This window comes from Rhinichthys klamathensis, unplaced genomic scaffold (assembly GCF_029890125.1).
Source record: "Rhinichthys klamathensis goyatoka isolate OS25496 unplaced genomic scaffold, OSU_Roscu_1.1 h1tg000095l_1, whole genome shotgun sequence".
In the NCBI taxonomy this organism is placed as follows: domain Eukaryota; kingdom Metazoa; phylum Chordata; class Actinopteri; order Cypriniformes; family Leuciscidae; genus Rhinichthys; species Rhinichthys klamathensis.
The window spans coordinates 240574-258532 of record NW_026606634.1 but is presented as its reverse complement, the minus strand read 5'-3'; the positions used below and the strand labels follow the sequence as shown (position 1 = coordinate 258532).

Sequence of the window (17959 nt, the reverse complement as noted above, 5' to 3'; positions counted from 1 at the left end):
GCTTTAGGAGATCCATCACATGCACATCCCTACATTCAGATTCTGGACACTTTTCTCAGCCTCTCATTAATACAGAAATCACAAACACAGTCCCTGAAATGCATAACAGCTTCATTAGCACTGATGTTGTCCATATGGCTAAGCTCTCCTTCAGGATTCTTCATTTGCAATAGAGACAGATGCAGGCAGTCTGTGTTAGCGCTTTAGCCATGTGTTCACAACTGAAGACCATTTTGCTAGACATGTTTTCCTCTAGCTGAAAACCATAATGGCTCCACATGAGTACTGTCAGTAAACATCCTGCTGTCCACGATAACATCTCCATAAAACAAAGTTACCAGACGGACATCCTGCTTTTTGTTGTGCCAGTGGAAGACAACAAAATCACCAAAACAATTGGTTTCTCAAAACACAATTGACCAATTTTGTCTACAACAACATCACACCTGAATGAGGTTGGGCCAGTCAAATGTATTTCTACTTTCACACATCGTCACAATAGAAAGGCAATATGGGTGTGGGTAAAACGTCCCTGGGAAAACCTGTGGTTAACCATCCAGATACCCGAAAGTTCACCCAAAAATGAAAATTAGCTCATGATTTGCTCACCCAGAAGTCATCCCAGAGGTGTATATGACATTCTTCTTTCAGACGAATACAATCGCAGTTATATTAAAAAATGTCCTGGCTCTTCCAAGCTTGATAATGGCAGTGAATGACTGTATGACTTTGGAAGTCCTTTAAAGCGCATCTATTCATGATTAAAGTGCTCCACACGGCTCATGGGGGTTAATAAAGGCCTTCTGAAGTGAAGCGATGCATTCGTGTAAGATGCCAAAAGAGTAACACTTGAACTTGATGCACATTGTAATGACGAACGCGGTTGCCCAGCCCTGTTTGTTTGAACCGCGAGAGGAGTCAATTGCTGTCATTACGTTGTGCGTCAGGTCAAGTGTTACTGTTCCACCGTAAATCGATGCGTACGTCTGCCGGAAGCTAGTTATTTTAGTCGATAAAGTTTTAAAAATGGATATTTTTCTATTTTCTTACACGAATGCATCGCTTCACTTCAGGAGGCCTTTATTAACCCCCATGAGCCGTGTGGAGCACTTTAATCATGAATAGATGCGCTTTAAAGGACTTCCAAAGGCATACAGCCATTCACGGCCATTATCAAGCTTGGAAGAGACAGGGCATTTTTTAATATAACTGCGATTGTATTCGTCTGAAAGAAGGTCATACACCTAGGATGGCTTCAGGGTGAGTAAATCATGGGCTAATTTCCATTTTTGGGTGAACTATCCCTTTAACCATTGACTACATACTACCCAAGTATCATATTTCCATAATTTCTAGATTAACAAAGATAAACAATGTCTTCGGTTTTTGAAGAATACCCCAGCCACGTCCAAGTGATCTGAGGGCGCCGGCGCTTCTGTCTTTTCCGGAAAGCGCCGGAAGTGATCTCTCGCGCGTGTACGTCACTCATTGTTTACACAGAATAGAGATTGTAGGTAAGACGGCAGTGGCGTAGCGTCTGGGCATGCAGGGTGCAAATTAGCCCGGGCCGATAGGGGGCCCGCCCATGGGGAACTTTTAATTAAAACGAGTTAATTCATTTTTAAAGTGTAGCCACAATAAATATATTTTTGTATGCATGTCATGTGTAATAATTTCTTGTTTCTCCATAATGTCTCATTTCTCCGTCATTTCTTGTGTGCATTTATTATATGCGTTTATTATTTTTTGCACCCCGCGGCTGCCGTAGAACTGTACCGTCATTTTTTATGGCATCGCGCGTCAAATTAAAAAAAGAAAACACAGTGTCAGAGAGGTTACTAGACGCTAGCTAATTGAACATTAAAGGATGTATAAAAATACAAACATAAAAGTGAGAAAAAAAGAAGGTGGAGAAGCTAGTTGCGACACAAAAACTACCTAAAATAGACCGGTTTAGTTCTCTTTCTTACCATCCCTACTGTTGCTTCAGCGGAGCCCTCATTTTCAAAACTGAAGCTAATAAACAGACTAGATCGGGACTGGTAATTATTTCCATCGAGAATGCACAAAGCCATGAATTAAACACCAATGACATCGTGCTCGTGGATGAATTTGCCGAAAGAAAGGCCCGGAGAATGCAACTAAATGAGTGAGTAGTTTTATGTTGGTTTTTTTTTACATTTTGGGCTGCCGTGCCAAGATCAGTAGTTTATTATTGACATTGGCTGAGCCTTGGTTGGTTTTAGACTTGTTTTTGTTCCGTTCTAGTTGTGAAAAGTTGTTGGGTAGAGTGTTTTTTTATGGTATTGTTTGGTATGGTATTTTCTTGATACACTACAGTGAACGTCTATAAATGAATCTTCAATGTACTTGGGGGGCAGGGTTAGGGGGGCGCGTACAAATTTTTTTTTGCATATGGGCCCGGGACTGACTTGCTACGCCACTGTAAGACGGCTAATTAAAATGGTACTAATTTGCGCTTATCCGGGATGTTTAAACCGTCGTAAAAAAAAAATAAAAAAAAATAAAATAAAAATAAAACAATTGTATGAGTGACGTACAGGCGCAAGAGAGATCACTTACGGCGCTTTCCGGAAAAGACCGAAGCGCCGGCGCCCTCAGATCACTTGGACGTGGCTGTGTTTACAAGAGGTAAAAACGATATAAATACTGTTCGTTTTCTCACACAAACCGCTCGTTTCGTGTCTTAGGCCATCAATGTGTACTTACCTTACGAGTCATTAAATCATGTTTAATTTGGACTTCTCTGTGCATGCTCTTTGAGGTGGTGACCATAGACCTGCATTATATGACTGACAGACAAGAACGGTTTGACCTAAAAATATCAAAATTGAAACTACTGCGGAAACAAAGACACCTACATCTTGGATGCCCTTGAGGTAAGCTAAAACATACCAACAATTAATTCCAAAGTGAACTATCCCTTTAAACTCTATGCTGTGCGAGTAAGAGAATGCCATTTCATCTCGTCTGTTTGGACGGTGGTCCCACAGGTTCTTGCTCACACTCAGGCGTTTGCTAATTGGTTCATTACTCAGTCTTCACGTCCCTCTGGAACAGCAGGCGTCCTGGTTTATATCGTTGTACTACTACAAAAGGGCCTTGTAGAAACAGCTGCAAAGGCTTGTCTGGACAAACAAACAGGACAGTCTTTCCTGTTGACATCATCCAGCGAGATAAAGGTTGAATTTTTAATGTGAAAATGTTTTCGCTGCTGCAAACTGAGAACTCATAATCATAAACGACTGAAAGTGTCATGATTATTACTCAACTGCCCGAACCATATGACTGAGACAGTATTAATAACAACACATCCTTGAAGTGTCAATGTTTTCTAGAGGGCTATTAAGACATCAAATTATATATAAAACATACACTACCGTTCAAAAGTTTGGGGTCAGTGAGAATTTTATTTTTTGGAAGGACAGAAATCAATACTTTTATTTATCAAGGAATAATTAATTTGATCGAAAGTGACAGTAAAGACATTTATAATGTTACAAAAGTCTTTTGAACTTCCTATTCATCAAAGAATCCTAAAAAAAACAAAAAAAACTGTACAACTGACAGACCAACAACTGTTTCAACATTGATAATAATAATAAATGTTTCTTGAGCATCAAATCCTCATATTATACTGATTTGTGAAGGATCATTTGACACTGAAGACACTGACACTGGTGATGCTGAAAATTCAGCTTTGATCACAGGAATAAATTACACTTTACTATATATTCACACAGAAAACAGCTGATTTACACTGGAATAATATTTAATACTATAACTGATTTTTGTTGTATTTTTAATCAAATAAGCGCAGCCATGGTTAGCAGAAGAGAATTCTTTTAAAAGTATTTAAAATCGTACCGACCCCAAACTTTTGAACGGTAGTGTATATATAAAAAATAGGTTTAATAAAATGTATTAAAAAATTATTTTTATTTTATATTTATACTTTTATTTGTAATTATTTTACATTTAAAAATAAAATATTTTAATATTAAAATAATATATATATATATATATATATATATATATACAGTATGTGTGTGTGTGTTTGTATATATACACACACATGCACACACATATTTTCTGTCTGATGTGTTGCATAATTGTTTACAATTTTTGCTATTAAGAAATTTTTATTATCCAGATGGAACCAATTTTGGTTCCATATCTGGACCATGATCCATTATTTGTGGCATTTGAAACAGGCCAATGCTTACTGAACACAATAAATCAATAAAGGAAACTAAGAAACACCTTCTCAGAAAGCAGCTTAATTAACATTTTTATTTGAAATGCTGAAAACACCTTTCAAAGAAGGCAAATGTATGACCCGAGAAGCCAATCTGTGCAGCAGTGCGCTTCTGAATGCAGATATTATTTCATAATTATGCCACCCAGAATCTAAAGTAGGGATGAGCAGAATATACTGTGTGTATGAGCCGGTTTAACTGTGTTTGCCCAATTAAAGCATTCGGAATACATAACAAAGCCACATCTCAAAGTTTCATTCCTCTACTTTTCAAGGAGAAGGGCAAAATGTAGCTATTGGTTCATTCTCTGTGTTTTAGGATTTCACTTTATCCAAGGTTTGTGTGTAGTTGAAAGCACTTCATTTATCTGTGGCGTTTACTTCAGATGACATTGATATAGTTTGCAATAATGATTCATGCAGGCCCTCCTGTATGTGAACCAACAATCTGTTCATGTCAGTCATGCTCTAAAATGCCACAAGTGTCTTCATTTGCTTGGTTTAACCCTGATGGCATTACTGTGTGCATTTACACCCACACCCTGATCATCTCCAGTAGCTCTCGGATCTTTGTGGAGCTCGGGATTTATTTCTGTTCATGAGTTCAAATCTACCATTACTTCAGGGTGCGTTCCCATTAGTAACCTGCCAGTTGAGTACATTCATAAAATACATCATTACTTGCAAAGTCGCCACGTGGCTCAGGCTTTGAACATAAAGCTCCCAGGTCCCCAGAAACGCTCGGATGCTTGGTGCACCCCATCCATATTAAAATCTGAGCTTGACTTATATATTCCCTAAGCTTCACTCTGGGACTTGGACTGAGTTCTAATCAAACGGATGTGGACTTCTGTACTCCCTGGAAACCCCAGAGCGTTCACTCACTGACTGGATCATGACTGCTTTTGTTCTCTGCAGCAACAAGAGCTCATAATTACAAACCCAACAGAGAGAAAACTAACAAGGAGAAATGTAATAATGGAGGCGGCACTTTACATATTCATCTCATATTTGCCTTGGGAGCTGGAGAGATATGTGTGGGGGTGCAAGCATTGTGGAGAAACTTTCTTCAGGCAGTGCACAAAGAGATCATTTGAGATTCCCATTGTTATCCTGAGCTTTTCATCAGCTTTTTAATGGATATATACATATGGCATTATGTAGAATATTGTAGTCGACGCCGGTAAAGACAGTTGCACTCTTGTCTTGACTCATAATCATTACCAGCAGGCAAACGTACAGAAGCGGCATGAAAATACTGAAAAAGAACAACTGGGTCAATGATAAATAAAAGTACCCAAGATGAAGAAAAGGGAAAATCTCATTTAAAAAGCATGAGCCAAGCTATTAGAAATGTAATCTCTATATTCAGGTTTGGGAAAACTTTTATTCAATTTTCAACTAAATTTTACTGATTTAAAAAACTTCATGTGATGTAACCCTAAAAAAAAAAGTTTCCTCAAACCTTGAAAAAAGACCGTCACTCCGCCTACTGGCCTAATAAGTGAACATTATGGGAAGCGCACTAGCCAGACGGGATTTAAACTTTGTCGGCTGGAGATCCAAGTTAGGTTTGAAGATGAAAAACGTACCAAGTACAATTATGCTCTCACCATTCCTCATTTCTAACACTCACTCACAGTGTTCGGTCAGAGCAGAAACGAAAGCTGATGCTCTCCGTATGTTTTTCCCGTTGTCTCCGTGCGCGTTCATTTGTAAAAAGCTTATTTCATCCATTTGATATACAAAAAATATAAAATATACATTTATCCGTCCATAGACCCTCCACCCGATGAAATCAGGACAGAAGTGGTTAAAAGTGGACAAAAGAAAGGGTTTAAAACACCAGGTGTGAACGGGAATGTGTCTCCTTCATCTACTTCAACCAAAACGCATCTTAATACCAGGTGTAAACCAGGACCCTTTATGTTTTTGGGGAGTCGCACCACATGACATTTTGTGAGCTGAACTAATAAAATATCACGCTAAAAATGTTTTCTTCTCAATTTCATTCTTTTAATGAAGGTTTATTTCGTCGTTATTATATCAGCACAGCTAAAATATCCCAAAACAATATCAAATGTTCATCACAGAAGAGGTATCTTCCAGTCATTTTATAAATGAATTGCATTTTTTAGATATTTTTGTATAAATTCATATATCCAGACAGAAGAACGAAACATGTTTATCACCGACCCAACTGGCTGTTGTATAAAAGCTCTTCAGGCGTTGTATCTTCACTCTCTTCACTGGAGAAAGTGCCGAGCATTGTTGTACGAGCAGCAGCTGTCTTCTGTTTGCCAGTGAGTACTTCACAGCAGCGACTACAGACTCTCAAGGCATTAAAGCGTACAATAAGTCACAGTAATGGGTTTCTAATGTCGCTCTGTTGGCTAGCTCGCCTCGTAGCGAATAATGCCGAAGGCTACTTCTGTTGGCAGTTACGCGCTGAAGTTATCAGCTGTAATCTGAGCTTTGAGGAAGGTTTCTGCAGTTTTCAGGCTTGACATCTTAAAGACGGCACCCTGGTGGATGTACATCTACACAGCAGGCCTGCATCCATCTGAAAGACCCGAGAGCAGCTTTTCAAACTCGGTGGTTCATCATTTGTGGAAACGGCAAAAGTAAACAGCAGAGGTCTGGAAACGGCTGTTATAAACGTATGGATTTAAAGATGGATGAATCTCTACTGTAGCACCTACGAGTCGGACACTAATGTCCCTGAAACAATGATAAATGAGCGCTGTAACACTTACTCGCAGTTATATCTCAAAAGGATTCTGTCATGCTTTTGCGCACCTGGTCAAAACAAACACGTCTGTGCGGACACCATCACAATGGACAACAGCAAAGTGGTTCGCTGAGTGGTACTTCCCACACAAATAGTGTCATGCAGATCATCGACCCGTGATTCCAACTACACATGCAGCCCGAAGCGATTAAGCCAGCATGACTTGTTTCCACCACACAGAGAGTCTGACCTTTCATTATCCTGGACACAATAGTTGCATGGAAAGGGGCGGGTCCAAAGCAGTGAGACTTCCAATCAGGAGGGCAATTGGAAAAGGTGATTATTATTATACACTGAGACCCAAGAGGAAACCTGTTTGTGAGCACCTAATTTCACGGATATCTGCGGATTAATTTGCATCGATGGACACTCGCACTGACTTGATTGGATTAGCCAGTACATTTAATGAGATGTCTTGGCAGTGGCCGGAGAGTCAGCAGTCATTTCTACTGACGGCCATTGAACGGTGACGACTGTCTCTCTGTTCAGAACGCATTAGTATGATAACCCACGATACTACACCTATTGAGTGAATTTCATTGTTAAATGTGTTCAGTATTTGATTGGGGTTCTTGAAAATAGCATGCGAGTTGTTTAAAACCAATGCACAAAACGACTGTAATTTTCATTTGTTCATTTGTTTATCTATGGTTTGTTTAGAGAAATAAAGTAGGGCCATAAGATTACATTTATTTGACTGAATTAACGAGAGAGAGAGAGAGAGAGAGAGAGAGAGAGAGAGAGAGAGATTGTGAGTGTGAATTACCTGTGGCTGTATGTAATAGTGAAGCTCTGAGTTGAATTACAAAAACAGAGAAGTTATCACCTCGTTGCAATATAACATACTGTCGCTTTCAGAAGCAAAGATGTTTTATTTATACAACTCACGGGGCAGAGGTTGAAAACAAGTTGCTACGCTCCTGAATGTTTCTGTGTGTGCAATTTCTTACCAATATATAATGTTTCTACCTCAGAAAAAAAAAGCTGTGCGTTTTAGTGTGAGGTCCCTCTGCTTCATGATACGACATTAAAAAGCTATCTTTGTGGCCAAACGTGTCACCAAATCAGACATTAGTGTTAGTATAGTGATATAAGATGCAGGACAGATGTCCAGATATTGGATATGTATCTGATTAAAAAACTAATTTGGAAGAGGCAGGCTTATATGTCAAAATATCAAGGCAAATTTGATTTCTCATGTCATGAGCCCTTTAAATCTTTTGTGCTTTACATTAAAAAAAAGAAAGTTGTTAACAAGTTGCTATATAAGGACTACAAAGCAAAAAATCAAAATCCCACTGGAATCTGTTCAAGCACCACCGGTTGAGAATCACTGGTGTCACTTATGTGATTAATCTCCTAATGAAGCTAAAAAAAAAAAGTTTACTTTTCCAATTAGCGGGGTGTGAGGAACAGGCTTATGTGCAGTCATCTATAATGGGGACAGCAGGTCTCAGAGATGCAGTGGCATCGTTCAGACGCTGGGATTAATAGGTTTCTGCTGAGAAAATCTGCTAAAAACCTGCTCTCAGAAGAGCAAAGTGGCAAAGGAAATGCCTTCACAACTCTCCAGGACATCCAACACCCACACTCTATTTACACACACACACAGGGGCGCAACTGCGCAGTCATTATGGGGTATGTATCACCATTGCTGGCACCCACCAACAAGTTGCTCATATAAAGTAAATCTGTCAATGTTACAGGGACAAAAAAGCTCCCAAAAAGTGTGTTTGCTGTAGCTGTGACATTAAAGTGAATGCCAGCTAAATAAGAGTAAACATTTTTTTTTTAAACAATTTTTGGCCCTTTTGGCTTTCTGTATTAAAATGTGCATTGTACACTGACGACTAATGCTGCCAGAAATTATCAGAAAAAATCTGAAATTTCCTACTTCTCACTTCTGAAGTTGTTATTACGAGCTCGTGGCGTTTTTTTTTTTCGTTTGGCATTTCCTGTTTTTTGTTGTCGGAAAGAAAAGGAATCATGGAAGACACCAGGTTTATTTTTGCCTATTTATTGGGAAAATCTTATTAAAGCCAAAATGATAATTTGCGTCTTATTAATTGACAACCATACAAACATTCACAGCACTATCTATTCTAGAGAGTCAGCTTGCTGGAATTTCAGTCAAATACAGACTATTTTCGCTGTGCGAACACACACAATATGCTTCAAATGATTATACATATATGTAAATATGCACTACTGTAATGACAAGACAAGGCGATGTAGCTGTTGTGTGGAAAAAAACTAATACAGAATACCAGTCACAGTATCACTGAGCTTCGCGGTGATGGTGGCAGTAAAACATCTCGACAGAATGACGGTAAGTATGACACAGTCCATGTAGGTCGATGAAAAGAATAGCTCATAGTTCAGTCTCTAGTGCTGTCTAGAAACAGTGATGATGAAGGTACCGGGTGAGATAGGGTGGGAGTCAATAGAATTAATTCTTTAAAATATCTTCTTTTGGGTTTCAACAGAAGAAAGAAACTCACACAGGTTTGGAGCAACATGAGGGTGAGTAAATTAGGACAGAATCTTCGTTTTTGGGTGAACTATCCCTTTATTTAAAGACTTTTGCAAAAAAAAAAAAAAAAACCGGCCAGTTTTCTCTTAAAGTTTGCAAACACATTCTTTGAGCCAAACTATTTTCTCTCTCTGACATGTTGGGTAATCAGATTTCCTTTTATTACATCAGGTTCCACTAATTTATTAAGGCCCAGATTCACTAAACAGGTCAAATTATCGTGAGACTGCAATCTCATAAAAGCGCCGGTGGGAGTGTAAAGTTGGCTGATCTACTGTGCATATTAAAGAACACACACACAGTAGATCATTTCCATTATGACCAACCCGATCTACAAAGTGCAGTGCAAATTAGCGCAGAGTTGCAAACAAGCAGAAGCGCAGATAATCAGGTGCGGGTAATCTACTAACAACGCAGGCAAATAAGTGGCTTAAGACATGGTTTATTTGGCCGTTAAATAATGGCACAAATACCCGTAAATTGACTAGCGCAAACCTTAGTAATTCTCATAGCATGATTCATTTAAATATTCTCCTCCCATAAATGTTGCGTCTGAAAAGGAAACTCCTACAAATGCATATGCAATGAGATCAGCCGCAACAATAACCCTGTCCACGCCTTTCAGCGCTGATTTTTTTAGTAAATCCTGACAGTAGTTTTTAGCGCTGAAAGAGGTGTCTTTCATAACTTTTCTGGGCCGGCCAGTTTCGATCCCATAGAAGCCTATGGAGGAGTGATCCAGCTCTCAGATTTCATCAAAAATATCTTAATTTGTGTTCTGAAGATGAACGAAAGTCTTACGGGGTTGAACAACATGAGGGCGAGTAATTACTGACAGAGTTTTCATTTTGGGGTGAACTATCCCTTTAACTTTTTTGCTCACCAGCCACTGTGGCTAGTGGTTTTACAGAGTTACTAGCCACATTTTGACATTGATGCCAAGGGGAAAAACTGCCATTTCGATATTTAATATATCGATTTAATATTATCTGGCAGCAGGAATATTAAGCTGCTGTCACTTTAAGACCTGAAACACGGATCCATTACACTGTTACACATGCGTTTTGTTTCTCGACTGTGTTTACATGAATACTCACCAAGACCGGCATTTTGACATTATTGTGTGTGTATTTGACTGTTTAAGTGCAACAAGCAGTGAAAAGAACTCAATTCAGTATTGAGAGGGCTTCATGTGCATGCACTTTGGGTGTGAGCACAAAATCTGTGGGAATGAGAATAATTATGCGCAATACACGCAATGCCACGTCGAAATTAAAGCCCTGTAACACTAACAATATTCGTCCAGAGCAAATGAAACGAGTGAGTGAGGAGAGGCGGGTTTGTGTGTCACTCGCTGCCGGAGAGATGAGAGAGAGAGAAATCGCAGCTATCGTGTGTCTATTCTGCGGAAAATTAGTATTGGGAGCGTTTCAGATATTTCAGTGTCGATATGTAAAAAAAAAAAATCGATATTTTTGACAGCACTACATTGCACCTAGTTTATTATTTCAGATGCCTTATTAAAAGACTACAGTTGAAAAATGTATTTATTATACAGTATATAAACTTCAACTGATGTTGGTGTTGATGTCAAGCCCTGGTCCTATCTAATACGTTATTAGATACAGTAGAACTGTTAAACAAAGAAAGCAAACCGTTTACAAAATAGTATCATAGCATTTGCTGTGTGGTTGATGCCAAATGTGGCTATCCGAGCAGAAATACATAATCAGTTTGATCCCTTCAAAAGTCAAGTGTCCATCTATCGCTGTTTTCCATGTTAGTTCGTGAAGTTGATATACAGGCTATAAACTGTGTGTTTACATGACTTTTTAAAAATGGCGGGTGCTGGTGTTTCGCGTGCGTTCGACCAATCAACGTACACTTACGTCACTGGTAGTTCCTATTGTGCTGGTTTAGACCCTACTCTGAAGAACTTAGTTCCCAGTTACTGTGGTGTGAACATGCCAAAAAGTGGGTACTCCCACCAATAGTTACAGGAACTATGAAACTGTTCCTCCAGTGGGAAAGAGCCTTGAACTTCAAGAGGGTTACAGAGGGTTTGCGCTGATGCAAGCTGTTAGAAAATCTGTCCCTAAGACTACGGTTTCCTCTAAATGGAGAAACAGTGTGTTCTAGAAGCTTTACAGAACATCAGTGAATTCTCCTGTCAGTTTGGCTGAATGTCATGTGAGCGATGGTTGGAGTGATTGGTTGGCTTGCTTTAAGTTCTTAAATATATGCAAGTTTAAAAAAAAAAGTATATTACATACTCGGCTACATTTTCAGTAAGCGTGTGATAGAAATAGATTAAGTGGCTTCGGTGCACAATATAAGTATTTTGATGAATGTTTCTTGCAGCAACACTCCTGCGGCAGCTGTGGGAAAAACTCTTTTATCTTCTCGTTTCATCTTCCTTGATAATCCTTTCCTTCTTTTCCCGAAAAAAAAAAAAAAAGCTTTGTGAATACTCACCGCCAAAGGTTTAAATATTTATCCACACAATTTACAATAACACTGATATATTATTAGTGGAAGTTTTTTTTTAATTTATTCTCAAATTTAAATATTTGCAGCTCTCCAAGCTCTTTGTTCTAGTTCACAATGGAAGATGAATGTCATGTGATGAAGCAGATGAACATGATGTACATCTGAAATTAGCAGCATGTATTTACAGTTCTTACGATTTAATCACTTCGTATCTATATGTTAGGAAGATGACTGCCATATGGGCAGAGAGAAAATAATCAAATCATAGTCTTCCTGCATGCCTTCTGTTGAGAGGTTTAGCTGACAAACAATTGTATATGAGCTGTATTTTAGGTATTTTATTTAACAGTTACTACTCCATGCAAAGTTGGTGCTAAACAGGGCTGCTTTCACTAGAATTACTCAGAATATCACATTTTGGAGAGAAAAAAAGAAAGTGAAATGTTTATCTTCAGAAAAGATAACAACAAAAAAATATGCTTTACCTTGAGAAAGAGCAGCCATGATGAAGAAAATGAAAAATATCTTCACAAAAAAGCTATAGTGTAAAATATGCATGTGCCAAGTTCAAAGAAAACGTCTCAGGTTACTACTGTAACCATAGTTCCCTGAGAAAGGGAACGAGACGATGCGTCACTTGACGCTTTGGGGAACGCCCCCAGCGTGCATGCGTCTGAGCATCAATGTCAACTAGTCCAATGGAAAGAATGAGCGTCACGGGCGGGTGACGTCATGACCAGGAAGGGATAAAGGCTCACCCGGTGAAACGCGGCATTAGCTTCAAAAAGTCGAAGCAAGCCGATCACAGGGAAGCAGGAAGTATGGCAGGGTGACGCATCGTCTCGTTCCCTTTCTCAGGGAACTATGGTTACAGTAGTAACCTGAGACGTTCCCTTTCGAGGGAACTCGCGATGCGTCACTTGACGCTTTGGGAACGAGAATACCCAAACCGCCAGAATTCCAAGTACCTGAGTGTCAGTCTGTTGGAACTAAGCACTAAGCACCTGAGAACCTGGGGCAGCATCCAGGTCCAAACTGTAAAACCTGACGAATGTGAGCGGTGAGGACCAGCCTGCCGCATCACAAACGTCTTGGAGGGAAACCCCAAATAACAAGGCTTTAGAGGCCGCCATACCCCTCGTTGAGTGAGCTCTGACCACCAAGGGACACGGATGGTCAGAGTACTCGTATGCAAGTGAAATAGCCTCGACTATCCACTTGCTAACCGTCTGTTTAGAAGCAGGAAGACCCTTCTTAGGTGATCCAAAGCAAATAAATAACTGGTCGGACTTCCTCATAGACGATGTCCGATGAACATAAGTATCCAGTGCTCGCACTGGACACAAGAGGTTCAGCCTTTCCTGGTCCGCAGATGTAAAAGGAGGAGGACAGAAAGCCTGCAGCACGATAGGCCTCGGAATCAAGGTCGGCACCTTAGGGACGTATCCCTGTTTTGGATATAAGAACGCCTTGACCATCCCCGGTGCAAATTCAAGGCAAGTGGGGGAAACCGAAAGGGCCTGAAGGTCTCCAACTCTCTTAAGGGACGAAATAGCTAGCAGAAAGATAGTCTTAAGGGTAAGAAATTTCTCTGAAACCGAATCTAAGGGCTCGAATGGAGCCCTAGACAGGCCTTCTAGTACTATTGCCAAATCCCAAGCTGGCACCCTAGTGCGAGTTGCAGGCCTCAGCCTCAATGTGCCACGAAGGAAACGTGTAATCAGGGGGTCTCGACCCAACGATGTACCCCCAACCAGGGCGTGGTAAGCCGCAATGGCCGCCACGTAAACCTTAAGTGTGGAAGGACATAAACCTGACGTAAAGCGCTCCTGCAAGAACTCGAGTACTGTGTTCACAGAACAGTTAACCGGATCCCACTGATGTCGGTGACACCATACAGAAAAAACTTTCCATTTCAGCGCATATAGTTTCCTAGTAGCTGGAGCTCTGGAGCTTAGGATGGTCTCAGCAGCCTCAGCTGAGAGACCACTCTCTATGAGTTGGGCCCCCTCAGAGGCCAAACCCACAGGTTCCAAATCTCTGGTCGAGGGTGAAATATTGTGCCCCCGGCCTGAGACAGAAGGTCTCTCCTGATCGGGATCTCCAAGGGAGGACCGTCTAAGAGATGGATCAGGTCCGCAAACCAGATCCGACTCGGCCAGCGTGGTGCTACAAGCAGTAGGCTTATTCCGTACTGGCGGACTCGTTCCAGAACTCCTGGGAGCAGAGCAACAGGGGGAAATGCGTACAGACGTAGCCTCGGCCACGTCTGCACCATAGCATCCAGCCCCAGGGGGGCTGGGTGAGTAAGGGAGAACCAAAGTGGACAGTGCGTCGTGTGCTGAGACGCAAACAGATCCACCTCTGCTTGGCCGTAAAACTCCCAAATTTTTTCCACCGCCTCGGGGTGGAGTCTCCAGTCCCCTGGCCTCAGCTCCTGCCTCGACAGGATGTCTGCCCCCACATTCTGGTCCCCAGGAATATACACTGCCCTCAGGGAGAGTACCTTCCCCAGAGACCACAGGAGGATCTGGTGCGCCAGTTTGCAGAGCGGGCGCGACCGCAGACCCCCCTGACGGTTCAGATAAGAGACCACTGATGTGTTGTCTGTTCGTACAAGCACATGATGGCCCCTCAGGTCTGGGAGAAACTGTCTCAACGCATTGAAGACAGCCATCATCTCCAGGCAATTGATGTGCCACGAAAGATGATGACTTTTCCACAGACCCTGAACCGAGCGGCCTTCCATTACCGCTCCCCAGCCGGTGAGGGAAGCATCTGTCGAGATCGTAACTCGATGGCAGAGAGCTCCCAACACCGGACCCTGGGTTAAGAACCAGTGTTTTTTCCATATAACCAAGGCACGAAGGCATCGCCGCGTGATCTTGATCATACGAAGTGGGTTTCCCCTCGGGGAGAACCCCCTGGTCCTGAGCCACCACTGCAAAGGTCTCATGTACAGCAGGCCAAAAGGAATCACGTTGGACGCTGCCGCCAAGAGACCCAACAGTCTCTCGAACTGTTTCACAGTGCGTGACTGGCCTAGCTTTAGCTCTTTGGTGGCTGTCAGGATAGCAGCTACACGAACGGGCGATAGAGTGGCCCGCATCGTCACTGAATCCCATACCACACCAAGGAAAGTGGTTCTCTGTACTGGAGAAAGAACACTCTTCTTGGCGTTGAGCCTCAACCCCAACATCTGCATATGGGCGAGAACGACACCTCGGTGCCGAACCGCCAACTGCTCTGATTCCGCCAGAATCAGCCAGTCGTCGATGTAGTTCAGAATACGTATGCCCTGAAGCCTGAGAGGGGCTAGAGCTGCATCCACGCATTTCGTGAACGTGCGGGGTGATAAAGCTAGACCGAAAGGAAGAACCCGATATTGGTATTCTTTGCCCCCGAAAGAAAACCTTAGGAACTTCCTGTGCTGAGGGAGGATGGAGACATGGAAGTAGGCGTCCTTCAGATCTATCGTGACAAACCAGTCCTCGGATCTGATTTGAGTCACGATCTGTTTGAGTGTCAGCATCTTGAACTTGAGTTTCTGTACTGAACGATTCAACAGACGAAGATCTAAAATGGGACGCAACCCCCCATCCTTTTTTGGAACAATGAAATAACGGCTGTAAAAACCCGACTCTCTGTCGGGTGAGTACACCTGTTCTATAGCTTCCTTTGCTAACAGGGCCTTTACCTCTTGCTCCATTACCAGAGCCTGCTCGGGATGCACCACTGTGGGCAGCACCCCGTTGTAACGAGGAGGACGAGAACCAAACTGGATTCTGTATCCTTTCTCTACAATCTGCAGGACCCAATGAGAAATATTCGGCAGAAGCTTCCACGCTGCCAGAAAATTTACTAAGGGAACCAGCCTCTCGAGGCTGGTCTCTGGTGTTATCGAGACAGCCAATTCCGGAGCCTGAAACATAATGGCAGGAACTACCTGAACTGGCCGCTCTAAGGCCCCCCTCAGAGGGCGCGAAACCGATGCTGTGCCGCAGCATAGCATCAGCGACTCGCTGGAGACCGCTGCGCCCTGAAGCACCAAGGGTGGCAGGGTTGGCAGAACGGTCTCGTGAGGACCCCGAAATGGAACGGGCACCGTATAATGAGGTGTACACCGCTCCACTTCGGTCGGGGCTGTCCTCACAGGCCTGATGCATGAACATCAGGACCTTTTTTTTTTTTTTTTGAACCGAAGTCTTCTTCGCCTGAAGAACGGTCCTCAGATCCGGCTTCGACTTAGAAGACTTCGGTTGAGAGGGTTGCGTCCGTCTCCAGTCTCTACGTGGAGGTGCACGAGACGCAACACTCTCTTTCTGATGCACACGATATGATGAGCTCGACGGCTGGGGCTGCTCACGCCCAGCAGTCCCAGGGGGCTGGACCCGGCGAGGGAGAAACTTTTTAAAAACGTCCGCTTGCTTCTTTGACTCCTGAAATCTCTCGACGACCGCGTGGACTGCGTCGCCGAAGAGACCAGAAGGTTCAAGCGGAGCATCTAATAAAAAAGCTCGATCTTTTTCTTTAATATCAGACAGATTTAACCATAAATGTCTCTCAGTAGCTACCAAGGCTGCCATAGACCGCCCAATTGCTCTGGCGGTCTCCTTAGTAGCCCTGAGAGAAAGATCGGTAGCCCGACGAAGTTCACGAATATCGTCATGACTGACTCCCTCACTACTATCCAGATCCCCCAGCAGGTCAGCTTGATAAGCCTGGAGCACTGCCATAGTATGCAGACATGCTCCAGCTTGACCTGCTGCCGTATAAGCTTTGCCCACTAACACCGAAGTGGCTTTAAGCGGTCTAGTGGGCAAAGCCGAGGCTTTCAGAGACGATGCAGGACCAGGGGAAAGATAACTGGCTAAATTCTCTTCCGCCTGGGGCATCGCCTCATAACCATACTCTTTCAGCCCTCTTATTCTCGAATAAGTGTTAACATGAGGGCTGAAAAGACGTGATGAATATGGTTTATCCCACGATTTAGAAATTTCATTGTGCAAATCGGGAAAAAATGGAAGCCCTCGTGGTGGAGATAATGTGGTGGAAGATAAAAAGCGCTCATCTAATTTGCTTTTGGGACGAGCGCCCTTCTTCTCAGATGGCCATTCAATATTTAACTTCTCTACAGCCCGCGACATAACATCCACCAGCTCATCATATGCTGGGGAAATAAATTGTGAATCTCTTTCCCCCATGTGTGTGCTTACACTCTCCACACTCATCGCATCAACCTCCTCGGAGGAAGAGCAATAAAGTAATGGAGGGCTCTCTCCCCGGGCGGAAGAAACCGCAGAGCGTGCTTCCGACACCGGGGAGAGAGCACTGGATCTCTCGGGTAAGGAAGGAGAAAGAGCCCTCGGACCCGTCTCCAACCCCTCCGAAAGATCCTTTTGCGATCCCCAGGAATGCATTCTCCGCGCTGCCTCAGCAGACGCGGGTCCTGATCCCTGTGGATCGCGAGCCTGCCCACTCTCTTTATCAAAGAGTGACAGGCGAGAGCGGAGCATGCGAAGCGGTAACATCTCACAATGCTGGCACTCAGCCCCCTCGAAGGCTGAGACCGCATGCTCCACTCCCAAACAAACGACACAAAGCTCGTGTGTGTCCCCACCCGTTAAATAACGCGGGCAGGGAGAAGCACACTGTTTGTACACTTGTTTAGTTTCCATCCTTTTCCGCAACAGACAACAGTAAATAGACAGAGACAAAATGACACAGATCGCTTGCTGAGACACAGAAGCTAATGCCGCGTTTCACCGGGTGAGCCTTTATCCCTTCCTGGTCATGACGTCACCCGCCCGTGACGCTCATTCTTTCCATTGGACTAGTTGACATTGATGCTCAGACGCATGCACGC

The 17959-nt window shown here is 42.8% G+C and overlaps 1 protein-coding gene across 2 annotated transcripts in view; it reads right to left on the bottom strand.

Annotated features, from left to right (window-relative positions):
* The window catches only part of cpne5b (copine Vb), a 196329-nt gene that overhangs the window by 70882 nt on the left and 107488 nt on the right, over positions 1-17959 (bottom strand). The gene's annotated exons all lie outside the window — the stretch shown is intronic.